The sequence below is a fragment of the Adiantum capillus-veneris genome, chromosome 2 (assembly GCF_014529385.1).
Source record: "Adiantum capillus-veneris isolate H3 chromosome 2, ASM1452938v2, whole genome shotgun sequence".
In the NCBI taxonomy this organism is placed as follows: Eukaryota; Viridiplantae; Streptophyta; class Polypodiopsida; order Polypodiales; family Pteridaceae; genus Adiantum; species Adiantum capillus-veneris.
Window position 1 is genome coordinate 102,231,524 of NC_140932.1, and position 27,607 is coordinate 102,259,130.

The 27,607-nt window shown below is 42.9% G+C and overlaps 1 pseudogene; it reads left to right on the forward strand.

The window, feature by feature from the left end:
* Positions 1–706: 706 nt before the first annotated feature.
* On the forward strand, positions 707–3,161 carry LOC147463294 (G-type lectin S-receptor-like serine/threonine-protein kinase SD2-5; annotated as a pseudogene).
* Positions 3,162–27,607: the final 24,446 nt, after the last annotated feature.

Here is a 27,607-nt window from a genome sequence, read left to right on the forward strand (position 1 = left end):
ATCAATCAGCAATTGCAATGGCGAAGAGTCCATCAGCTTACCGAGCGCACAAAACACATCAAGCTCGCATATCGCTTCATCAAGGAGCTAGTAGAATACAACTTCATCCACCTCAAATACATCTCTACCACAGAGAATGTTGCCGATTTCCTTACCAAGGCAGTTCCTCCTGAAAAAACACCTTCTTTGCTCAGCAAGAGCCGGTTTGGAAGCTCCCTAGCTTCATCTTCACCAACACTCATTGTATTTCAGCATGGATTTATTTTGTATTCGCATTTGAGGGGGGATCTCCTCACAAATGCTCTATGCTTTCTGTTATGATTTCGGTTTGAGGGGGGATGTGGAAAGTGCAATACACTTTACACCTAAGCTGGAGTTCAAACCTTACCACAGATACCTCATCCCTACAACGGCTAGATTGCTTATCCAAGCCTATAAAAGGAACTCCCCTTGTATTGTTCCCAAGTGGTTGTTGTATGCAATTTGAATTCGAATTTCCCTCTCTGCTTGGTGTCAGCTCCCCCTTCCCTTCTCTCTCACACCTCTCTCTCTTCTCTACCTCCATCTCTCTGTCTACTCTCTCCTTCTCTCCTCTCTCACTCTATCTTCTATATATATCACTCAAGTTCACATTAAGGACGTGGTGTTCCGGCAAAGCCCAGTCACGACAGACATCCTGTTGGAGGGGCAAAGGCTGATGGTGGGCATGGAGCTTACAAGCAATAATTCTGCTTACTCTGCCAGGATGGAAGAAGGGGGTCTGGTTGTCTTTCTCAATAGCTTGGGATTGCAGCCTCCAGTTCCCTACTGGATCTTCCCTCTCTTCAGGAGTAATCACTCCCAGCTGCAGTTTAGTCCAGGGCGCGCAGGAGCTGAGCCCACCTTGAATCAATTGATTTCGTCAGCTCCATGCGGCAGCAGCATCAATATATCCAGCAATTACTCACCAGCTGCTTACACTAATACTGTGCCTGCTGGCGCAGTTCTTTTTCTCTTGCAGCCAGGATCATGCAGCTCTCCCATTTATTTTCCAGGATCATGCAGCTCTCCCATTTATTTTCCAGGATATTGATCGGTCTCTAAAAATATTAGAGGTGGACGTGGATCTCGTGTGGAGCTTCGTTCGACTGGAAACTGATGGTAGGCTTTACCTATATGCTGTCTCTAATTCTTCGCGTGTCATTGCCCGAAATGCGCTCACCTCTCCGGATATATACCCGTATCGTTTCGAAGCAATCAATGGAACTTTGATTGGTTCCGGATTGCCATCAACGGTTGATCTAAGTGTTGCAAACATCATGCAGGATGTAGCTGGGACAGACTGTGATGTTCCGTTGGCTTGTGGACCGCTTGGTGTGTGCACTCCTAGAGCCCCAAGCAGTTGCTCATGCCCCCACCTTTCGTATTTTGAGCCCAAAAATCAAACAGACCTCAAACAAGGATGCCAGTATCTCCCCACCAGCCAGCTACCTTTGTGCAGCGCCAATAGCTCTAGTACTAGTGCTCACATCAATACTACTACTTTTGTTGAATTGCGATCCCTGGCAAGCGTCTTCAGCTTGACCGCATGGAACGTCAACTCCACAGCCTTCGACACCACAAATATTGGATATGCCGTGAATGAGGACGCTTGTAAACAGGCCTGTCTCCAGGATTGCTCCTGTTACGGTCTCTCGTATCAGATAAGCGCCTCCTCTTGCTTTCTCATCACGCATAGCATCAGCTTCATAGCTGCTAGAGACGCTAATATATCATTGTGGAACTACACTATGGCACCAGGTGATGTATTGCATGTTAGAGATGATGACAGCTTCATTGTGAAGCACAATATTTATGCAGGAGATTATGTCACATACCTAAACATAGCCATTACTACTGATCATGAGTCAGGGTCACCATAATTTCCTATGATCACACTGACTGGAATTATACCCTCTGCTATAATGGTCTGCCTCTTTTTTGGAATAGGCGCGTACTTATTCAGGAAAAGGAGAAACAGTCGTCTGCAACAAGCGAGGGAAGACGAGGAGCTTCGGGACATACTGCCTCTTATGCACACTAGGTTCTCATACAAGGATCTTCGTGCAGCAACAAAGGGCTTCAGCGAGCTTCTCGGCGCTGGGGGATGTGGATCTGTATACGCTGGCACACTTCTGAATGGCAGAAGAGTGGCAGTGAAGGTTTTTCAGCTGCAAGGAAAACTGCAGTCTAGAGATTTTTTAGCCGAAGTAGCCAGTGTAGGCCGCACAGGCCATCAAAATATAGTCCGTCTCATTGGCTTTTGCTGGCAGATTTCCCATCGGATTCTAGTGTATGAGTATTTGGAAAGAGGATCACTGGACCGCTGGCTCTTTCATGGGACGAAGGACGATAGTCTGCTGGACTGGCATGCACGGTACAGCATAGCACTCGGGGTAGCACGGGGCCTACATTACCTGCATGAGGAGTGCGAACTAGCCATCTTGCACTTTGATATCAAGCCCCAAAATATCCTACTGGATCATGCATTTGTAGTCAAGATTTCTGACTTTGGGATGTCAAAGTTGATGCAGAGGGATATGTCATATGCGGTGACGGGGGTGAGAGGAACACCAGGGTATATAGCTCCTGAGTGGCTTTCCCATGGGACAGTGAGCAAGAAGGTTGATATATACAGCTTGGGGATGGTGTCGATGCTGGAGATTGTCGCAGGAAGAAAGCTGTTCAATATGGATCCGTTACTGCACTCCACGAGCGAAAGCTCGATGATCAGAGACCATGAGTCTGGGCAAGTAGGTGCTGTCGATGCAGGATTGAGATGGCATTTACCGAGCTATGCGTCTCACAAATTGGAGCAAGGGGCTCTAATGGACGTGGTGGATGAGCGCTTGCGCATTTGGGGCTTCGACGAGCAGCAAGCGCAAAAGCTTCTATATTACGCTGCCCTGTGGTGCATTCAGGAGGACCCCGTGGCCAGGCCAAATGCAGCCACTGTCGTGGAATGGTTGGAGAACAGTAGCCTGCTCGATATTCAACCGCCTCCCTCCCGGCCCCAGCTACGTCGGTCCGATGACGGCATCCGCAAGTTACTCCTCTCACACTTTCCGCTCAACGTCTTCTTGAGCTGGTCATACGTACTGCATGCACAGGCATCAACTTCTTGGCCATTATCTACTAACTAGTGATGTGGTTATTTCTAACCTTCACTTATCGATATGTTTTTTCAGTTGATGTTGTTTCAGTTGTGTACAGGGGCTCAAAGATATTGAAGCTTGCTCAAAGATCTTGAAGAATTTGCATCAATTGTATACATAGGTTTATTAAACTTTCAAAAATGCTTGAAAGCACACATTGTATATTATGGAGTGATGTAGCTCTTAAAAAATGAATTTTGTAAATATTGATAATTGTTAATATAACAGTGCATGTATATGGTGCTGTGGGTTTTTCTCTTGCACCCTCAAGGGTTTTTTCATCCATAGATAGGGACTCCTATTTGAATGGGAGTGTTGGAGCTATATATACCAATTTCTATACTAAATATAGCTAGCAGTTTCCACTATATATGTACACTCAATGTGTAGAGTCTATACACTTTGGGGATTGCATATGCTAGTGTCCTCTCTCTCTCTTCTCCTCTACCTGCGTTCTCTCCCTCCGGTTCAACATCTTATACGTGTCTACTTTTAAATGGGATTTTAGAGTAGCTGATTAATCTTTTGAATTCTATAAAAAGATGTAGAGTTGTCACCAACATGGGTTGCTTGTGTACCCAATGATGACATACACTCTCAAGCTAAGGCTACTTTTGATGGGTCTAGGATTAGTGGTAGTGATACTTGAAAAATGTGTGCTACGAAAGCGTGAGTCAAAGCGAGGGACGTAGAATATGTGCTATATTGTGTTACCACCTCATGAAAACACTACAAGAGGCTATTCATATTAGCGACGCTCACACAGCGACGCTCAAAAAAAAAAAATTCCCGGCGTCGCTATGAGCGTCGCAAATTTACTTGTAAATTTGCGACACTCATAGCGACGCCGGCTGGGCTAAAAAAAATAACAGAGAGCGCCCAAAAAATCTGAGTTTTTCGGCGCCCTCAAGCAAGGAGCAGGTAACGCTCTCCCTCTCTCTCTCTCTCTCTCTCTCTCTCTCTCTCTCTCTTTCTTCTCCACACACACACACACACACACACACACACACACGAGGAGAGGAAGGAGAGCCAGGTATGCTCCTTCCCTCTCCTCACTCTCATGTTCCATTCCCCTCTTTCTCTCTCCCTCTCTCTCTCTCTCTCTCTCACACACACACACACACACATAGTGTTTTTGAGAGAGAGAGAGAGAGAGAGAGAGAGAGAGAGAGAGAGAGAGTACAAACATAAACAAAAACGCACACACACATACATAAACAAAGAATGCACACACACATTGAGAGAGGAAAAGAGAGAGAGAACATGCATAAACAAAAAACGCACACATTGAGAGAGGAAAAGAGAGAGAAAACATGCATAAACAAAAAAACGCACACACATTGAGAGAGAAAGAGAGAGAAACTAATTTAACGTCGTAGGAAACTAATTAAAATTAAAAGACCTAAAGATCTAGCCGACAAGGAGTTGAACTCAAGACCTATTATTCAAGAGGGAAATGGCATAACCAATCTATCATACTTGGCATGGGTGATAGAAAGGTTATACCATTTATCTCTTTTTATTGGCACACACATCCACACACGTGCACACACACAAGAAGAAGAGAGTTATAACGTCGTAGGAAACTATCCTAAAAGACGTTAAAGATTAGGTTAGATGTAGACTTACGTTAAATTAGATTTAGGTTTATTTAAGTTAAATTAGATTAGATTTAGGTTTATTTTTAGTTAGATTTATGTTTATTTACGCTAGATTTAAATTTACGTTATATTAAATTAGATTTAGGTCTCCATAGACTGCGATGCCTGCATGAAGCGGGTGAAGAAAGCCCTCAATGGAATATAGGGTATTGCTGCCTTCACTCATGGTGGGCTCCGTCGATCCAAAAGTACTGGTGAAATATCTTCAGAAGATAGGGAAGAAGGTGGATCTTCAGGGCGGCAAGAGTGACTACATCCCCGACAATGACCATCTAGACAACCTCTAGTCATTCAACAGAAACTTCAAAGTTAGTAACAAGAGCAAGAACGGTCCAAAGGGCCAATTGCTGTCGTCAGATGTGGATGGAGATGAGGCAGCGTCACCGCCGGAAGTTAACTCTCACATCTTTAGTGATGAGAATGCCAACTCTTGCCGAGTTATGTGAAAAATTATGTGTTAAATCAGTTTTAAGGTTCTTATAATCCCTGTTAGTTTAGTTCTTTGTTTTTAATATAACATAATTTATGTTAGATTTAGATTTATGTTATATTAGATTAGACTTAGGTTTGTTTAGGTTTACCCACACACACACACACACACACACACACACACACACACACACACACACAAGAAGAAGAGAGTTTTAACGTCGTAGGAAACTATCACAAAAGACGTTAAAGATTAGGTTAGATGTAGATTTACGTTAAATTAGATTTAGGTTTATTTTTAGTTAGATTTACGTTTATTTAGATTTACTCTTATTTACGTTAGATCGAGTCCACGCAAGAATTACTTACGGTTTAGGGTTTAGAGTTAGACGAACAGTGAAAAGATCTACTGTGAAAAGATGTTAAGATGCTGTGAAGTGCTACAGCTAGAGAAGAGGCAAAGGGGTTTTGTCCACTACATGCAGTATCATGTAGACGTGGGTCTGTAGATTTCTTGTACCCACAAATATAGGTATTGACCAATAAAGACGAGATTATAACCCGGTGGTTCTGATCTCCGTGCACCTCTAGACCGAGGTGTGCGGGGATTGGACATGACTAGAGAATGTGAGGTAGAGAGAGAGGTAGAGAGAGAGAGAGAGAGAGAGAGAGATAAGACGAAGAATGCCAATAGAATATTAAATTTGTTGTCCAGGTTATAAGATTTTTATCCTCATTATGAGTAGTGACGAGGATGTGGGACCGTCCAACCGAAACACCTATCTCTCAACGAGGGTCTTATGTCCTTGTAATCAATGAAAGCATGTTGTGCGACGGACAAGACCTGTTTCTTTGCAGCACGTTCGCGAATTTGGCGAGTTCGATCCATCTATTATAGATCGAGTTGTTGCCAATTATAACTCGTCGGACTCTGACGCTGGCCAACAAGCAGCAATCTTGCAACCCAATAGACGTGTTCGCAGGCGCTTTGGTCAAGCAGCATATGTGAGGCCACAAGATGTAGCCTCTGACAGCTCGGGGGATGATCATGCAGAGCACATTCCCAACGAGTCAATGTTTGAGCCCGAGATTGATGAAATGATCGAGACGATCATGCATTCAGAAAGGCTTATCTATGATGATATGAAAAGTGAAGCCGATACGCCATTGTATAATGGAGCACGTATGTCTAGCTAGATTGAAAGCACTCCTGGTTCTTCTCAACATGCAGGAAAAGTTTGGATGGAGTGACACTAGCATCACAGCGCTTTTCAGGTGATCTATTACAATTAGTTTACTTTAATAAAACTCTAAATGTATAATGATCTGATAGATTTTTACACGACTGTATCGTATTTTTATGTTGTGTAGATTGCTTAAAGAGCACATACTACCAGCTGACAATGTGATGCCAGATTCCCGAGATGAAGCAAGAAATATTTTGCAAAACTTGGGGATGGATTACAATTCTATCCATGCTTTAGCTTGTCCTAATGACTGCATTCTTTTTAGAGGGGAATACATAGACATGGAGAAGTGTCCGAAATGTGATTCCGAAAGATATCGAGTAGATCTCCACGGGAAAAAAATTCCACAAAAGGTTTTGCGACATTTTCCTCTGCTTCCTCGCATCAAGAATTTCTTCGAATGTAAGTCCATGGCCGCCCTAGCATCATGGCATGAGGAGAATAAATCTTCGGATGGTGTGCTACGAATTCCTGCAGATTGCGCAGCCTGGAAACATATAGATGGAACATGGTCGGATTTTGCCAGGGAAGCTCGAAATTTGCGCTTAGGCCTGGCTATGGATGGCGTAAATCCATTTGGTCAAAGATCAACATCTTAAAGTGTATGGCCCGTTGTCATTTGTCAACTACAACATTCCCCCGTGGTTGACTATGAAGAAGGGGCACCTATGGCTAAGCTTGATTGTGCCAGGGCGATATAAAGTGGAGAATATGGATGTGTATCTTCGTCCACTATTGGAAGAGCTACAACAATTGTGGATTGGCATAGAGGTGGTGGATATGAGCCGACACACAGGACGACGGAATGCTTTGATCAGAGGCATTCTAATGTGGACCATGCATGACTATCCCGGGCTAACAGAATGCTCAGGTGATCTATTGACACTCCTCACTCAGACATTGTAAATCTTGTTTTTTCCCATAGTTGATCTATTATCATGTGTATACATGCAGGGCTTCAAACAAGCGGATACAGAGCATGTGTCACATGTGGACCTAGACTGAATGCACGTAGGGCGCCCTCACTGAAGAAGCAAATCTACGAAGTTCATCAAGCGTATCTTCCAGAGAATCATGTGTTACGCGACGGATTTTTGGGAAGAGAGGCACCAAGGATGTCTGCACAAGCATGGTTAGAGCAGAAGGAGATGTGCGATGACGGATTGCCTCCAGGGATGAAGAGACTATCTCTATGGTACGAGTTACCATACTGGCCCCGACTCATGATCAATCACTTGCTCGATCCAATGCACATATTCAAGAATGTGGGTAATCTACTATGGGACCATCTGACCGGCAAGAAAGATACTTTGGGAGCCAGAGTTGACCTTAGAAATGTGGATCGTATGGAGCAATATTGGCCGCAAACAGCGTCTGATGGATCGATAAAACTCCCTAAAGCACCATGGATTTTCATAGGAGCCCAAGAACGCAAAGTAAAAGAGACCATTCGATCTTTGCGGACCCCCACTGGCGTAATGCACTCGCTCCGAACGTGTTTTACTAAAGAAGGAAAGCTTACCGGTTTGAAGTCACACGATTGGCATAAAATGTGTCAGGTACGTTCATAGTGGACTTTAATATCATTACATAAAATGTGGACTTTAATATCATTGTTGCACATACTTTACAGTTTATTTTACCGGTTTCCATTGAGGGATGTTTGTCTCTCGACATCCGTAACACAATCTACAAACTTGCAAAGCTGGTGCAATGGATCTCACAAAAGGAGATCAACGTAGACTCCATACCATTTGCCAAACTAAATGCTGCGGAGCTTGTGTGCATGTTTGAGAAACATTTTCCTACTACCATGCTAACCATTCAGATGCATCTTCTTGTTCACATAGTTGATGAGGTGGAAATAGCTGGCAGAGTTCATTCCAGATGGATGTTCTTCTTAGAACATTTCATGAAAACGCTTAAGGGATATGTGCGTCAAAAGGCACGTCCGGAGGGTAGCATGGCAGAAGGTTGGTTGGTATCAGAGTCCCTAGTGTACATTGGAGAGTGGCTAGACGGATTTGATAAAGCCCGGGACACGCTATGGAGAACCATAGATGATGAGCGCATATCTGGGATTGTCATGTGCAATCTCGGTGTTGAGAAGAAGATGACGGAAGATCTAGACGCTAAAATCAACCGATTTTGCATGCTTCACAATCCAGTGATGCAAAAGTGGATTTCACAATATGAGGATGCAAAGCAAGAGCGACAAAGGGCACGAATCGAGTGGAGACGGGGAAGACGACCACCGATGCACTATCCGACGGGTCTGGAGAGCCTACCAACATTCATGAGCTTAAGATGGTTGCACAACCAATTGAAAATCGCACAACAATGCGGTGACGAAGTGACTGAGAAAGAGTGGGAGTACTCTCGGGGTTACGCGACCAAGGTAAGTTTGCAATGTACGACTAGCTAGTGACTTTATTTCTAAACGTTTGAACGGCCACTCATAATTTTTGTTCGTTGTAGTATAAGTCATACACAGCAGCATGGTGTAAAGGTCGACATTTTAGGGTGGAACGGATCGACAAAAAGCGTTTTACTCAAGATTGTGGAATCATGGCAAAATTTGAACAGTCTAGTCGACGACATTCCTCTGATGCAGATCCTGTTGAGATGTCGAGCTCTACACCTTGAGCTGGCATCCACTACGGGTCTTGGCTACTTACGGCATTTACTCACTGGCGCGTTAGGTGACCGACACGGAGGATCTCTGCCAGTGATTCTACAGCTGGACTACACTTATAGTGCCAGCCTAGTACGCTTCTAGCGAGTTCACACTTAGTGACCGCATGTACATATGTGCTACTTTTCAGCTTTAGCACTTAGTCATTTTGTACTCTCTTTTCTGTGAAGAAGAAGAAGAAGCTTTCCATATCTGTGTGCTTTGTGCTTGTCTTGTGTAGCTCTCTTGCATCCTCATTCTTTACATGGTATCAGAGCCTGGTGCAGGCAAGAGAGGCTAAGAGAGCAAGAGCATCACAATCCCTTCATTCGCAATAAGTTTCTGAACAGGTCTCCAAAGTGCAGTATACAGAGATTTACTGTACAAGTACAGTGGTTGTATGTACGCTTGATTGTGAACACTCGTTGAGTGTAGAAAGCGTTACACGAACCACGATAGCAGGTTCTGCAGATTTGTAGGTTTTTGCAGATTGCAGCTATTTTGTCTTAGTGCTTCAAGATGTCTGACGGTTTCAGTCAGATTGTTACTGAGAAGCTTGAGAAAAATAACTACCCTGCATGGAAGTTCAGAATAACAAATTTCCTAAAAGGAAAAGGTTATTGGGACTATGTAGAAGGAGACAATGAAAAGGAACCAGAGATTCCCGAGGCAAATGCTACAGCAGAACAAAGGAAAGCTTTGAGGGACTGGCAACAAGGCCAGAGCAAAGTGATGTATTGGCTGTCTATGAGCATCACAGATGGCATGATGGGCTATCTACAGGATGCTGAAACCCCCGCCATTGCATGGAGAAACTTAGGCAGAGTGTTCGAGGTGAACACCAAGGCCAGGAAGCTTCAACTAAAGTCGGAGCTAAATCAGGTTAAGAGGAACAACCTCTCAATCAATGATTATGCCTTGAAGATCAAGAGTATCATTGAGGCTCTTGGATCTATTAAAGTCTCAGTGGAAGACGATGACATTGTCCGTGCATGCTTGGATGGTCTAGGAGATGAATATGTACATTTTAGGTCTTCCATGAATACAAGAGACGACATCCCCGTGTTCCAAGATTTGATTTCTATGCTTATTCTTGAGGAGAAGAACCTTGACACATCTTCTTCTCATGGCAGAAATAATTCTGAACAGGCCTTCTATTCTAACTCCAACAGAGGTAGAGGTAGAGGTCGTGGTCGAGGCCCAAGGGGTTGCAGGGGCCAATTTCTGGAAGGTCAATCAAATCAAAACAATACAGGTGGCAGGGGAAACCAGTCTCAAGGCAGGGGGAGTCAAAGAGGTCGTGGTGCAGGATCAAGTAGGCAGCAACATACTCCAGATAGTAGAGAATGTTGGACTTGTGGTGAAAGAGGTCACATGTCACGTGACTGTCCAAAGGGAAAAGCAAGTAGAAAGAGAGAACAGGGCAACTATGCATCTACTAGCAGAGATGCAGATGACAGCAAAAACGAGCGCATGTTTGTTATGCAACATGTAATGAATACAATGACTGCAGAGAATTCCACCCAAGATGATGTTTGGTATGTGGATTCAGGTGCCTCTAATCACATGACGTCTCGTGGAGAGTGGTTTAGAGATATGCACAAACCAGATGTGTCAGGCTATGTGCAGACAGGAGATGACACAGCTCACCCCATTGCTCATGTAGGGGACATACCTCTAAATACGAAGAGTGGGAAATCAAAGTACTTAGCAGATGTACTTCATGTCCCAAACATTACAAAGAATCTTGTTTCTGTTGGACAAATGGTTGAGCAGGGTTTGAAGGTTCGCTTCAATCCAAATGGTTGTTATGTAGAAGATTTCCAGAATGGCTGTAAGCTGATCACAGAGGGCAAATGTGTGGGCAGAATGTTTACGCTGAATGTAGACATGCCTGAGGTAAAAGCTGCATTATTTGCACAGGGCACAGGTGTTGTGGCTGATGTTGACATTTGGCACAAACGCATTGGCCATGTCAATGAGCAGAGATTGCGCAGCATGCAATCAAAACAGATTGTAAAAGGTTTGCCCAAATTCAAGGTGGATGGTATGCATAAAGTGTGTGCAGCATGCCAGTTTGGAAAACAGTCAAAGGGCTCATTTCTACATGAGCGCAATGTATGTAAAAGGCCACTTGAGGTGGTGCACACAGATGTTTGGGGTCCAACCGATACTACAAGTATACATGGTTGCAGGTATTATGTCTCTTTCATTGATGACCATACAAGGAAAGTATGGGTCTACTTCATGCATAACAAAAGTGAAGTGTTTGGTCACTTTCAAGACTTCAAAGTCATGATTGAGAAGGAGACAGATATGCAAATCAAGACATTGAGGTCAGATGGAGGGGGAGAGTACTTCTCCAATGATTTTTCAGATTTTCTGCGAATGCATGGTATACACAGGCAGTTTACATGCAGATATACTCCACAGCAGAATGGGGTTGCAGAAAGAAAAAACAGGCACATTGCAGAGGTTGCACGTGCATTGATGAATGAGAAGAACATGCCTCATCATTTCTGGGCTGAAGCTGTAAATACAGCTGTGTACATTATGAACAAGACACCTACAGCTGCGGTGCATGATGTAACACCTGAGGAAAAGTTTACAGGTACAAAGCCTGACTTGGCACACTTGAAAGTGTTTGGCTGCATAGCTTACGTGCATGTACCAGATGAGTTGCGCAGGAAATTGGATCCTAAAGCAGAGAAATGTATTCTTGTGGGATATTCCCTTGAACAAAAGGGGTACAGGTGCTACAATCCTACTACACGAGAATTACGAGTGAGCAGAGATGTAGTCTTTGATGAGATGAGCAGCTGGTACAGTAATGCACATGGCACTATTGGGGCTGATGTAAAAGATGATGTGGTTGTACAAAATGTGAGGCCACAGTCACAGGTTTTGAGTGGACCACAAGAGTCCTCTTCTCGTGGCTCTGTTGAGAAACCATGGAATGGTAGACTACGTACGCAGGTTACTCCACCAACAGGTACAGGGAATGTATCACGAAAAGGAAAGGAAAAGGTTGATGAACCTCCCTTTATGGTTGATGCATCATCAGGTTTTTCACATGTAGACATGGATTCAGATGGTTCTGAACAAAGTCTTGATGAGGAATTTGGAATTCCGGCTGTCAGGACACCTGGTGTAAGGAAAGTACAAGAAGATGCTAGAGGGCAAAGGAGTGACCAAGGACTGCGCAGATCTAATAGAGTCAGAAATCCAGTTCAGAAATTGACTTATGATGGGTATCTAGCGCATCACCAAGCCTACATGGCTAAGGTGATACAGGATGTGGAGCCCCCATGTTTTGAGGATGCAGTTGGAAATGTGCATTGGGATGATGCAATGAATGAAGAGATGGCTGCATTGGAAGCAAATGGCACATGGGAGTTGGTGCCATTGCCAAGTGGCAAGAAAGCTATTGGCTGTAAATGGGTGTATAAAACCAAGCATAAGACTGATGGTAACATTGAGCGTCACAAGGCAAGGCTGGTCGCAAAGGGTTATGCACAGAAGTATGGCATAGACTATGAGGAGACCTTTGCTCCAGTGGCAAAGATGACGACAGTGAGAGCTGTCATAGCAGTGGCTGCATCTAGAGGATGGATTATGAATCAAATGGATGTAAAGAATGACTTCTTGAATGGTGAGTTGCAAGAGGAAGTGTATATGGATCAGCCACCTGGTTATGTCGATCCAGGTTACCCAGATTATGTATGCAGACTTCTCAAAGCTTTGTATGGTTTGAAGCAGGGCTCTAGAGCATGGTATGACAGGATTGCCAAGTATCTTGTCAGTATTGGTTTTAGGAGAGCTCATGCTGATCATTCACTCTATGTACGTGAGAGTGATGTGGGGATTGTGGTCATTACCATATATGTAGATGACCTTATTATTGTTGGTGACAATGCTATGGAGATTGACCATGTGAAGGGTCTTCTCAAACAGGAGTTTGAAATGAAAGATTTAGGCGAGTTGCGCTACTTTCTTGGCATTGAAGTGATCAGGACTCCAGAGGGTGTATGGCTATCACAGAGACAGTATGCTTTGGACATGTTGTCAAAGTATGGTATGGCTGATTGTAAGCCAATTTCTATTCCCTTGGATGTGAATGCAAAGCTGAGTGCAGAGAAGGGTGATGTTGTTGAGGATGTCAACATGTACAGGAAGATTGTGGGTAGTCTAATCTACTTGACTATCACGAGGCCAGACTTGAGCTACACAGTAGGCTTGGAGAGTCAGTTCATGCAACTTCCGAGGAAGCCACATTTGGATGGAGTACGACGCACACTTAGGTATGTGCAAGGTACTCTTGACTACGCATTGTTCTATGCAGCAGATGCACCATTAGCATTGTATGGGTATACAGATGCAGATTGGGCAGGTAGCATTGTTGATAGGAGATCTACGAGTGGCTTCATGTTCTCTTTTGGGAGTGCTGCTGTTACTTGGAGCAGCAAAAAGCAGCCTACGGTTGCTTTATCGAGCACAGAGGTCGAGTACAGAGGTGCAGCAGTTGCGGCGTGCGAGGTAGCTTGGCTACGCACATTACTTGAGGACTTGGGAGTGCAGGTGGACCAGCAGATTGTCATTCATTGTGACAACCTCAGCAGCATGTAGTTGGCTAGGAACCCAGTGTTCCATGCTAGGACCAAACACATAGAGGTCCATTACCACTACGTTCGAGAGCGAGTGTTGGCGGGCGACATCGACTTGGTCTACGTCAGCACAGAGGAGCAGATAGCGGATATCTTTACCAAGGCCCTCGGAGCTGAGAAGCTTCGACGTTTCCGGACTATGCTTAGACTCTGCGACATGCAGAGCTCGAGGGGGAGTGTTGAGATGTCGAGCTCTACACCTTGAGCTGGCATCCACTACTGGTCTTGGCCGCTTACGGCATTTACTCACTGGCGCGTTAGGTGACTGACACGGAGGATCTCTGCCAGTGATTCTACAGCTGGACTACACTTATAGTGCCAGCCTAGTACGCTTCTAGCGAGTTCACACTTAGTGACCGCATGTACATATGTGCTACTTTTCAGCTTTAGCACTTAGTCATTTTGTACTCTCTTTTCTGTGAAGAAGAAGAAGAAGCTTTCCATCTCTGTGTGCTTTGTGCTTGTCTTGTGTAGCTCTCTTGCATCCTCATTCTTTACAGATCCTGTGGTGGCGGAACTCACTTACTTCGGCACGCTACAAGAGATTTTGAGGATCGATTACAAAGGATTTTTTGTCGACTTGTTCGACGTGCAATGGTTCAACATAATCATGGAGGGTCGCAACACTACTATGCGTAGAGGAGAGTCTGGTTTTCTTGAGGTGGATTCTACTAAGAAATGGACTGACCTAAGAGACACTTTCGTACTACCCGAGCATTGTGAACAAGTAAGTATGTAAATAGTTAACATCCCCCTTTTACAAGTTATGTGCTTGAAAGCTCTCATGTAAGTTATGTGGCTCTGGCAGGTAATATTTCATCCTACAAAGTCTACATCAAACTGGTGGTACGTCATAGAGGTAGCCCCTCGTAGTGCAAGGACGTATGAAGGCTACCATGTGCCAATCACAACGGCATCAATGGAGGAGATCAAAGAAGATGCTCAATCAGAAGCCGCTGCGGTGGTGCCAGACGAGCATCAAGATGCTACTACTCTATATGGGATGCATGCAGAGGAGCTACAAAATGAAACAGAGGATATGTGTTTAAACGGAGAGCTCTATATAGATATAGGAAGTTATACTGAGTTATGCGAGGATGAGAGAGAGATCTCTTAAAGCCACAAATATTGTATTTGAACAATTTTGCTCCGTGTTGTAAAAGCTCTGGCTCTCTAAGTACCTTCCATGGTGTATAACGCTCTTTTCTACTCGCGCTCACATCTTTTGATTGAAAATTCTGAGATTTCGACTTGCCTCTTCTATCACTCAATTCATTGCGTCATTGTATTTATATGCGTCATTACGTCATTGTATTTAATGGTCTTTGCATCATTGTCTACTCTATTCATTCAATATTAAGTTTAAATATTCGTGTGTTTAATGCAGGTATGGATGATGAGGAGTTTCTTTCTTCTTTGTCACCGCAGCAGAGACAGTGGTATGTGGAGCGTCATCGCTCTGGCGCATCATCGCGCGTTCCTACTCCATCCGCATCTCCCTCTCTTTTGGAGCATTCGGTGCGCTCCGAAGCTTCGGTGTCGAGGAGGCGATCTTCACACTCGTCTAAACACCGACGCTCTAGTGGTGGCGGTGGCGGTTGTTGTGGGGATTCCGCCGTCGATGCCTCCACACCGCCTCGTGTTCGACGAGCCTCTTTACCCTCCCCTTCTTTGCCCGCCCCCACACCAGCCACAGCATCGCCATCTACGCCAGGTTTTGCGCGGCTGACTGTTCCTAGCAGCTACACACCTCTACCTACTCCGCCAGGAGCCACCCCACTCGACACTCCTCGCTTCGGGGCCCAGACACCGGTGGAGACACCTGACGTCCGTACCCCCATCGACACGCCGCTAGAGACCCCTGCCGGGACACCCAGGTTCACGCGTCACCGGCCAGAGGGCTTGCCTTACTCCGTCGACTTCAACGGCGGCATCGTCATGGATGATGATGGCAAGAAGGTGATCTCGCGCATGCGTGGTCTTTGCTCTCAGCTGTTTAGACACTACATACTAAACAAACGGAGTGAAGTTCCAAGTGATTTAAACGACAGAGTCATCAGCATACTTCATGATGAGTTTCCCGTTCCAACACAGGATCAGCGCTTCAATGAAGACCTGATGAAGATTCGCATGCGCGAATACTGCACACACAAGCGTTCCGAAGTGCAAAAAGCAATCAAGCATGGGTGGAACAGGCCAGATTGGCTGGCCAAAGAAGATTGAAAGAATACGAAGAAAGCAGCTCGCGAGAATCCCGACAAGTGGAAGCAACAAAAGAATGCAGCCAGAGCGCGAGTAGAGTCAGGGAGCTCGCAACACTTGGGGAGCGGTGGATGGGCATCATTTGAGGCCGATTTTGTAAGTGTTTTCGCATCGCTCTTTATGTTCGATAGTTTAGGGTTTATGAGTTTTTTAATTCTAACATAATGAAATCTTTGTATGTTTTGACAGTGGTCGATGACACGACGTGATCCCACACCGTACGAGCGCGAGTACACAGGCAAGAAGGGCTTAAACGCCCTGATGGACATTCTCAGTTCTCGCGGTGGCATGGTTAGTATTAGGGTTTACTCTTTTCTATTTTTTGTATTGTTTTATAAATGTCGTTATATGTTTATACTTACTGAAAGCTGTCTTATTGTCTTTTTTTGCAGAATCCGACAGATACGCCGCTTGGACGCGATGAGACGTCTGACTAGACGACGTCAGTTTAGCCGTAGCTAGATAGCATTAGTTTAGGGTTTCTCATAGCTTATGTATCATGAGACGGATTTTATACGTCTTTTTGAACCATGTATATTATTACATTTGTCACCGCAGTTCATTTTGCCAATCAATTCTTTATGCCTATGATGTTGTACAATTGTCATTATTACATTTGCCAATCAATTCATTTTGCCTATGATGTGTAGAATTGTCAATTTTACGCTTGTCAATTTTGCAAACAATGCGTCTTGTGGGTGACTATTTTGGGTCTATTATCTACCCTTGCACTTTTTTTAAAAAGTGAATCAAGTACAATATGGTTGATGGGTGGCAGGGCATTCAATGCCCTGTCACCAAAAAAAATTCTCTCAGGCGTCGCTATAACCGTCGCTATTTATGGCTCTGGAGCGTCGCTATAAGCGTCGCTATAGACTTCTGTGTAAACGTCGCTATGACCGTCGCTATGAGCGTCTCTATATAGCGACGCTTATAGCGACGCTTATAGCGACGCCTATAGCGTCGCATATAGCGACGCTCTCGTAGCGACGCTATTAGCGACGGTTTTAGCGATGCCGGGGGTTATAAAAACCTAGTGTATTTCCGTTGCTAACAGCGTCACAAGAGCACACAACCTCTTGTAGTGAAATGTTTTTGATTTGTTGTAATAAGAGCTTATGATAAATTGTGTGCTTTGTTCCACTAGCATATCACAGTGTGCATTTTTCTGATATGGCATTGGGGCTTCGTGTGACTTTGGTAGAGCTTCCCTCTTGAAATCAATGCTCTGAATAAACATTTTTCTAAGAACTTATAAAAAAACCTACATGTGCAAAATGTAAATGTAAGTTAGCCATATTTTTACTAACCACCATATCAAGTATGCCATCTACCATGTTAACTATGATATCTGTCATGTCATCTATATTGTCTAGAACATGACCTATGCTATATAGTATGATAACTACACTATCCATCATGTGAACTATGTTAATGAGCATATCTAGCACATCAACCATACTAAGTACCATGTCAACTATGCTATCTACCATATCAATTATGTATCTACCATTTACAATGCAAATAGAACATGCATTATAATAATAGAAGCATAAAGCATGGTACATAAACTAACTAATTTGTTTCATCTATGATTGGGCTATGAGTATGTTGCTTGGAACATGCATCCAATGAGAACTCGGGGGGTGCACCTTTCAGAAAGTATTTATATAACGTGCGTTCAAAGGGTATGAAAAAAACCCCTTTATTCATATGCTCAAGGTAATAAAATGACCTCTTTTTATTTATACATTCACATTTTTCTCTAAAATCAATTAAAACCCCGTTTTGTTAATATAATCCTGTTAAAATTTTGAAATTTTGACAATTGAAAAACCAATTCATTTGAACTCACATGGTAATATAAGAAAGAAGTAGTTCCTCACTTATCATCACTCTTCTTGCTAGCGTACATAATAGCATAGTAACAAATATGGAGAAGATGGCAAGCTTAAGCATTGAAGCATGGCTCTTGGTTGGATTTGCATTCCATAGCCAAGAGTGTTGGTGTAGGCTCTCATGCAACTTCTCTACTAGCTTGGAGAAGGAGATAGAGCTCTTGCACTTTGCACTTTGCACTTCACACAATGAGAGGGTGTGGTAAACTGGAGGGAGAGAGAGTAGGTAGACGAGAAGAGACAGAGACGACACCATCATATACAATCCCCAAAAGTATGTGCAGAGCACATACTTAGTACACATATATAGTGGGGACTCCAAGCTATATATTGCATAGGGGTTGGTATATATAGCTCCAACACCCCCACTGAAATAGGAGTCATTAATTGTGGATGAAAAAACCCTTGAGGGTAGAAGGGAAAACCCCAAAGCACCATATACATGCATTGTTATATTAACAATTATCAAAGTTTACAAAATTTATTTTCTAGGAGCTAGATCACTCCATAATATACAATGTGTACTTTCAAGCATCTTTAGAAGTTTCATAATCCTTTATATATATACAATTAAATTGATGCAAAGTCTTCAATATCTTTGAATAGCTTCAATATCTTTGCAGAGGAACTTCAATATCTTTGAGCCCCTGCACTGCATGCTGCTTGACTTGACTTTATCCTTTAAAAAACATCAACTCAAGAAACATATTGAGACGTGAGACGGTCCGCGACGCCGCTCTAGAGACGACAGAGAAACAAATAATGATGCGACAAGTACATACAGCAAGAAGACGACGAGGGTGCAATGAGACGATAACAACCATAGCACCACTGACGACGAGGGTGCAATAAGATAATAACAACCATAGCACCACTGTCGACAAGGGTAAAATGAGACGATAAGAACCATAGCACCCATGACAACGAGGGTGCAATAAGATGATAACCATAGTGCCATGAAATATTGAGGCACTAATACCAACAAAGGTACGATATGATGATAACAATAGTAGCACCGAGCTCAACACCAAGCTTCCAAATACGCATAAACTTTGTCAATAATGGGAGGTAATCTATCACGTCATCAAGAAAATCATTAGTAAAGTCATGATGTCTATAGAATTAAGCAAAGCATTAGTAAAGTCATGATCTAGAATTCTCAATTGATTGGGAATAAGCGACAAACTCCACCAATGATGAGGTATCACCCATACAATCAAGACGATTTGAATATACTAAGCTTTTTACGAATGTTATTTTACATGTCACCTAATCATAAACATGTCGCAGGTCGACTACAAATCACCAAGTTTCATCAACAATTTATTTATTTGAAAGCTTGATAATGTAAACTATTAAGCCAAATATTTGGAAAAGCGAACAGAAGGTAAGGCTAGCTATCGTGTTCCATGATAAAGAACTATAAGCCAGCTATTTATAGAAGCGAATTGGAACTTGATCGACAATAGGAAGAAAAACCTATCAACCAAGTCTACTGCTTACTTCCACATCACTATGAGAAACAACCCCAAAAATTCACTTTTCAAATAATCATCATCTTGGCAGCAATACCTAAGTATGGCGTCAGGACATGGACAGCAACTGCACTAGCTTAGAAAAAAAAAAATGATGTATGGCAATCATTGAATTGCAGAGCGGAATTAAAGAAAGATTTTAGGCTTGTGTCTTGTAGTAGAGCCATCGAGCAACGTGTTGACAAGACGACTAGGAAGAAGCTGGCCATTGGCACACTGAACAATAGGGTGAAAACGGCCTTGCTTTTGAATGAAAACTATGCCAACTGGATAGAGTCGTTGTGTATCCAAGCACACTCATGACTGATGGAATCGTGCACTCATGATTGCCTGCTAAAAGAAATAAACTATCTGGATATTTGATGTTGTAAGCTAGCAGGAGATAGATAGTTTCAAGACTGTGTTCTCCTAAAAAGAGATAATTCGCATCTGGTGGAAATCCCCCAAACTTAAAACGTTGCAACAAGTCAGAATAGTGGCCATGAATGTTACCACATAATAGTGGCTTCACGCTTTCATGAAGATGGCCTTGGAAGTGAAGCATAGGTGTCGGATAGGCGCTGCATGTGCTTACCAGGCCGTGCATCCCATACTTCCAAAAGACGATGTACAATTGTCTAGCGCAGCAGGATCCATCAAACCCTAGAAAAATCGCAAACTGGAAAAACTTGCGAGTGCCAAAAGACAAGGAAAAACCTTCTCTCCTCCTCTATGGGCAAAGTTTGCTTGATAAGTTTTATTCCTGCCCCCATGGATGATCAAAGAGACTAATGTCAATATGTTGATCATTCTCAGAGAGAGAGGCGTAGCAAACTGATCGATGACCAGGCAGTGATAACTCTGCATGTGATTGAGGGGTCAGAGTCCCTATGAGGCAGAAAGTTGAGCATGCCCTTCGATTCCAGCCAACTTCCATATCCTAGACAACATTGGTGGGAGCATGTCGTAGAGCGGCAGCGCCTCATGATGAGAAGCTTTTGCAGCTGTACCTTGCAAGGGATACTACGATCATTGGCTCTTCAATTAGTAGGAAATGTCACTTATGTGCACGTAGGTGATGCACGTTGTAGGTGATGGCACTTTACTACACGTAGGCGGTTGCATCTGGCCACGCTTTATTCAGAACGAGCGCATGCTAATTTCAGTCAAAGCTTTGCGTGGATGTGTTCGGGGAACATCTACTTGATTAAAGGAACCCTTTGTTGGGAGGAAGAGGGCGTCTTTGCCTCGCCCAACAATGAAGAGCCAACCATGACAAAGGAATGCATAGCAAGACGTCATGGCCAAGAGGTACTCTCTTCCTCTTGCGCATACAAAGAAATCAAAACAAAATAGTATACGTAGAAAAAAAGTGATGGCAATCAACTTTTCAAAGGAAAAAGTCTAAGAAAATATAACTGTGTTGATAGGTAGCCTTGGCAGTGCTACTTTTGACATCCATGGCTCTGATACCATATTGAACTGGAGGGAGAGAGAGTAGGTAGACGAGAAGAGATAAAGACAACACCATCATATGCAATCCCCAAAAGTATGTGGAGATCACACACTTAGTACACATATATATTGGGGACTCCTAGCTATATACATCATAGGGGTTGGTATATATAGCTCCAACAATGTGTGTGCGTATGTGGGAGAGTATACCTCCCAAGCAACTATTGAATCGAGATGACACCGTCATATGCAATCCCCAAAGTGTGTGTAGATCACACATTGACTACACATATATAGTGGGGACTCCTAGCTAAATATAGCATAAGTGTGAGCTCTCTATATAGCGCCAACACCCTCACTCAAATAGGAGTCCCTAACTGTGGATGAAAAAACCCTTTGGGGTACAAGGGAAAAACACATAGCACCATATACATGCACTATTGTATTAATAAATTCTCAAATTTACAAAATATGTTTTCGAGGAGCTAAATCACTCCATAATATACAACAATCGCCACGAAGGTTCATAAAAATTCTAATGGACACAAATTAAAAGTTTTAACTGCAAGAGCTACACCACTCTTGTGCCACTGCATATGTTTTGGTAGAGCAGCTTCAGCGTCTTTGATCCCTTGTATATGCTGCTTAATGTTATTTTCATCCTGTAATCAATACCAACTCAAGAAACATATCAAAATGTGAAGGTTAGAAATAATCACATCACATTGTCGTTAGAGCAGTTCGCGACGCCGCTCTGAAGACACATAGAAACAAACGTAATGCCAATGCAATCACATCTGGAGACGACATAGAAACAAATGTAGTATCAATGTAATCACATGTGCACACATATAAACAAAGTTCAAATGTACTGAACATATTGGGGTCCCCAAGATCTCAACAGCTGACAGTTGTCATCATCATGGCTTTACGTACCATGGCATAAGAGATGTCATTAAATCTAATATCTAACCAACCCAAATGATTTTCTCATATTAAAATGATCATTTAATGTGGGATAATATATAGGAACAAGGGTTAGAATATAGACATGTGCTTACGGATCTATTTCAACACGCGGCCAATGGTAAAGGGACCCAAATGAGAGATGGTATGTCAAAGAGCAAGGTTAACTAATGGATCTTAAAAGACCTTAGGGTTAGATTCATTAAAGACCTCCAATGGTTAGTGTTAAAAGTCCTTTGACCTTAGGCAAGCTAGGGTTGAGCTTGAGGTGGAAACCCGATCTAAACTTACCTTTGACCTAAGGCAAGCTAGGGCTGATGGAACCCGACCTAAACTTTCCCTTTGACCTTAGGAATCTAGGACTGAGCTTGAGGTGGTAACTCCAGCTAAGGTGCTTGTCATGCTTTATGACCAAGGTACTTGAGTTACTTGTCATACTTAGTGAAGAAGATGCTTGAGAAGCTTCCCATGCATGGGAGGTAAGGTGCTTGAGTCAAAAAGAGACCCTACAAACTTAATAAGGAAGGTTCTTGAGAGGCTTCCTATGCATGAAAGTCCCAAAGTTAGGGGAATCTATGACCTAACCTTCCACTCACCCAAAGGGCACCCCTTTTCTCAAAGAACACATGGGACACATGTCAGACTCTCCCTAAGCTTAACCACATGGTGTGCTTGAATGCTATTGGTTGGGCTAAAGAGGGGTCCAATGATCTTCTAGTTCCATCCAACAAATATGTAGATATTTTCAAGCTCTCTCTCTCTCTCTCTCTCTCTCTCTCTCTCTCTCTCTCTCTAAGGGGTAAGGAGGACACTTGTCAAAAGACTACCCATGTACTTGACTGCATGCTGCATGTGATTGGCTAAGGGGAGAGGGGTCCAATGATCTTGAAGCATGTGGAAAAGCAACAACTCCCCCCAAGAAAGCAAGGGGGGTGATAGGAAGATATACACCACACACACACTCATTTTGTGGAACTATTCTCACTTGCAAAAAGTTGAGGAACTCCACCTCCTTCTCCAAGCTTGTGAGAAGTGAGAGCCTACACCAACAATCTTGGCTATGGAATGCAAATCCAACAAAGAGCCATGCTTCAATGCTTATGTATACTGGCAAGAAGAGTAATGATAAGTGAGAAACTATTTCTTTCTCCTATGGAATGTTTCTTCTTCCTCTTCCCTATCCTCATTCCTCGCTAGCTCTCTCCACCTTCAAAGGTGTTTGTGTTGGAGCTATATATGGCCGACTCTACTCAACTTGGTCTCACCTATATATTTGTATCTTGTCCTCAATATGAATCAGTCTTTCGGAGCGTATATGGTGTGTCTGTTGTCTCGTCTCTCTCTCTTTCTCTCTACATCTCAACATGGTATCAGAGCGGTAACGATCACGCGCCGATTCAATTCATGGTGACAAAACAATATGTGTATGCGATTCGCATGTAAGATTCAAAATTGATACAAATTTTATTTTTGAGCGTTGATTCTTGTTAACTATGGTTGTTTTGTGCTAAGAAGAATATGATTAGTGTTTTGCATGGTATTTATTACTAATCAATCTAATCATTGATTACATTTTCTTGTTGATGACACCCTCAACTTCATATCAATTTTTGGGGGTCTTCTTCTCAAAATTTGGAGAAATGGAAAAAGCGCAATGGCAATTTTCCTCCAAAACTTGTTCGTCTCCTCGAGCTCTTTGATTTGAGTTCTAGGTTTGCGTCAATCGGAGTTCGCAACAGAAAGTTATGTTGTTTTTACTGCAATTGAGCTTGACGCAGCTTTCTTCGTCCTACTTCTTCGTGAAGCGTCCGCGATAATTTTTCTTATTTTGGCGTTAACTTTTTCAAGAAAATTTATCTTTTTTCTATTCATATTGTGGTCGTCAATCTTGCGTCTCACGCCACTCTATTTTGAGGACTCTTTTATTATTAACGTCTCCTTTACCTTGCCTTTTTTGGGTGACGTCTCTCACATCTTTGGACGTTCCTTGAGCATCCTTTTTGCGTTTATCGTTGACTGAAGGCAGTCCTCATATTTCTCTCATTCTCAATTGTGGCCTTCACCATATATGGTGTGCAGATTCTGCGATCTTATCTTATACGTCTTCTCGCAACTAGATATGGCTTTGAATATTCTCGTCATCAACCGCTTTCCTTCTGGCCAGCGTTCTGTTCCTCCTTTCCAAGGGCAAGGATTTCCAGGCTAGAAATCAAAGATGTTGTTAATTCTTGAAGGCGATGAACTCTCCGATGTTGTTCTTGGAAATCATGTTTGTCCGCCTCAGCCTGTTGATACGGATAATGATAACGTGCTTATCACTGAAGGACCTATATTTGAAGATTGGAATGTTGCCTATACGGATTGGAAACGACGTGAAAAAGCAGCTCGTCGGCATATTATTTCTGCTCTTATTGATTCCCTTTTGCTTGATATGTGCGAACTGTCTACTTCCCACGACGTATGGAAGTACCTTATTGCAAACTTTGAGAAGAAATCTGCTACAGAAATACTTTATTTGAGAGGGTTTCTTAACAAGTTACAATATGAAGTTGGTACTACCATGACGGGACATATTGAATCTTTCAAATCTATTATTAATCAACTTGCTGCTGCCAGTGATCCTGTTCCGCAAAAGCAACTGATTACACTTCTCCTTGATACGGTGAAGGACTCTTCTTATGATAACATTGTTAGTATTCTCTCTAATAAAGATGGTCTTGATTTCGACCAAGCCTGCATGTCTTTAATTGAATACTCTCAACGTCAAGAACGTCGTAATGCTGGTCACGATACAGCTATGATTTCACAAGAGGAGACTGAGTCACAACAGATGGAGCGTGCTTTTTATGCTTGAAGGCGTCCATTTCAACGAGGAAACCGCAAAGGTGGCCATCACGGTAATATTTTCTCTTGTCTCAAATAAGCAATGTTCTTACTGCAACAGAAATGGCCATACTGAAGATGATTGTTGGGCACGTCAATATGATGAAGAACACAATATTACCATGAAACAACCACGTTTATCTAGAGACTCTTCTTCTTCTTCTTGTGAATATTGTGGACGATCTGATCATCCCACTCATATGTGCTATAAACGTCGATTCGACACAGATCGTAATAGAGCATATGCTACTGAACATCGAAACAACATTGTACCAAAAACAAGCTGCGTCCTATGTTCAATTGCTCGAGACAGAATACTTCATGTACGTGATGGATCACTTTTTATTGTCGATTCTGGTGCTACAGGAAATATGTCATATCAGTCTAAGTGGCTCCATAACTATCATCCACTACCAGTTCAACGTGTTGTTTATCTTGCTGATGATACTACTTGTCAAGTAAAGGATATTGGAGACTTATATCTTGGTACCTTATCTTCTTCCACTTGAATTTTGCGAGGAGTATAACATGTACCAGATCTTCAACGTAATCTTCTTTCAGTTGCTAGACTTGTTGATTTTGGTCTGTTTGTTGAATTTGATCATACCAAATGCCGAATTGACAAAGATGGAAAGACTATAGCCACTGCTCCTAGAAACGGAAATTTGTTTGAACTCTCTCTCAACGATGTTGTAGCAAATATTGTCACTGCTCCAGGTGATCATGATTGCAAAGTGTGGCATCACCGTTTTGTTCATGCTGATTTCTCAAAACTCCTTGATCTTCAATGTCGTGATCTTGTTCATGGCATGGATCTTAAAGCCCATCCCCATATGGGAATTTGTGAATTTTGTGCTCTTGGGAAACACAATCGTAAACCCTTTCCTCTTTCAAATACAACTCATTCTCATGACATATTGAATCTTGTTCATACTGATATATGTGGACCTCTACCTTCTTCGAGATCAGAATATCGCTACTTCATTACGTTCATTGATGATTTCTCAAGGTATACGACTGTATTTCTACTTAGACCAAAATTTGAAGCCTTATCTCTTTTCAAACAATTCCACAAGGCTGCGAAACTTCAAACTGGTCGTCGCCTTAAGAAGCTTCGTAGTGACAATGGAGGCGAATATGTTTCTGGAGAGTTTGTGAGTTACCGTGTTTATAGTGGAATTCATCATGAACACACTATTCCATATTTGCCTCAACAGAACGGCGTTGCTGAACGAAAGAATCGCACTATTCTCAATGTTGTAAGATGTATGCTGATTCATTCTGGCTTATCTCGTGTTTTTTGGGCTGAAGCTACTTTGACAGCAGTATTTATTCAGAATCATCTTCCTACTACTGCACCCTCTGGTAAGATACCCATCACAGCATGGACAAGTGACATTCCTTCTATACCTCATTTTCGAACCTTTGGATGTATTGCTTATATTCATATTTCCAAAGAAACACGAACAAAGCTTGATGCTCCACCTATTGTCCCAATTATCCCACTTTGTAGGTCTCCCTGGCCTAAAAAACCAGTTTAAGCATGCATCTCTGCTGGGACTATCTTGCCCAGGGACTTCATACCTACTATAGCCCTTTGCCATGCGCCTACTAGCACCCTTTGCATTGCATAGTACACTTCCCAGCGCGGACCAACTTTGGTTTCACCAATGCATTCACACCTCCTTGACCATCCAAGCACCCGACAGACGTGGGATGGCTATGGATGAATATTCTGCAAAACAAAGACATTTTGGGTACGCACGGAGGCTGTGGGACCGCCAAATTGCATGAGCAGGTCAAAACTAGTCCCTACGTGCCATGGTGCATAGGGCCTTGTTTTGGCCTCTGCACCACCATCAAGCATCGTAGTGCAATTTGGCAGTCCCATGGCCTTCATGTGCACCAAAAATGGCTCCATTTTGAAAAAGGTTCATCGATAGGCGTCCAACATCCAACGGGTGCTCGGATGGTGGAGGAGGTGTGAAATGAGTCTTACTAAGCACCAAGCAAACTTTATCGAACGAACACAAAAACCGATCGAAATCTAGGTAAAACGAGAGAGAGAGAGAGAGAGAGAGAGGGAGAGAGAGAGAGAGAGAGAGAGAGAGAGAGAGAGAGAGAGAGAGAGAGAGAGAGAGAGAGAGAGAGAGAGAGAGAGAGAGATGCCCCACCCAAACATCAGCAAAAATAGGTGGAGTTGTAGCCCAGCCTACAATCAGGAAAGACACTGCTAGAGTTACATTAGCATTACATGGAGCAGGGACCCTCGAAGATCATGGTTCCAAAAGTGCATTCGGAAGGGAAAAAGTGTTCGTTCGAGCAAGCTTGCAGCTAGAATTTGAGCCTTGCAGTGCTAGATCATGTGCAACAGACAGTCAATCGACAACTCAAGCATCAGAGTCCATGGGCTCAAAGTAAAGGAGGAACTAGTCTTCATCACTCTTAATTACATTCCCACTGAAAACTGTCGGCCCAGCTTTCCTATGAGTACAGCTAAGTGAGGTATACCCTAGAGAGAGAGAGAGAGAGAGAAGATGACAACCGTGGATATTGCCCATAGAATAGAAAAAAAGAATGCTAAATTTGTCATGTGTCTACGCGAAAGGCTCTAGGCTAGCTCTAGGTCAGAATTTGTATCCTTTTCTCCATGGAGTGTTAGTTTTTTCTTCATTTAATATCTTTTATATTGCATGACTCTAATTATTAATCGTAGCTACATAGTGGGTCGATTTCTTCATTAGATAACATTTAAAATCTCCGATGAATCTCCTGTAATAC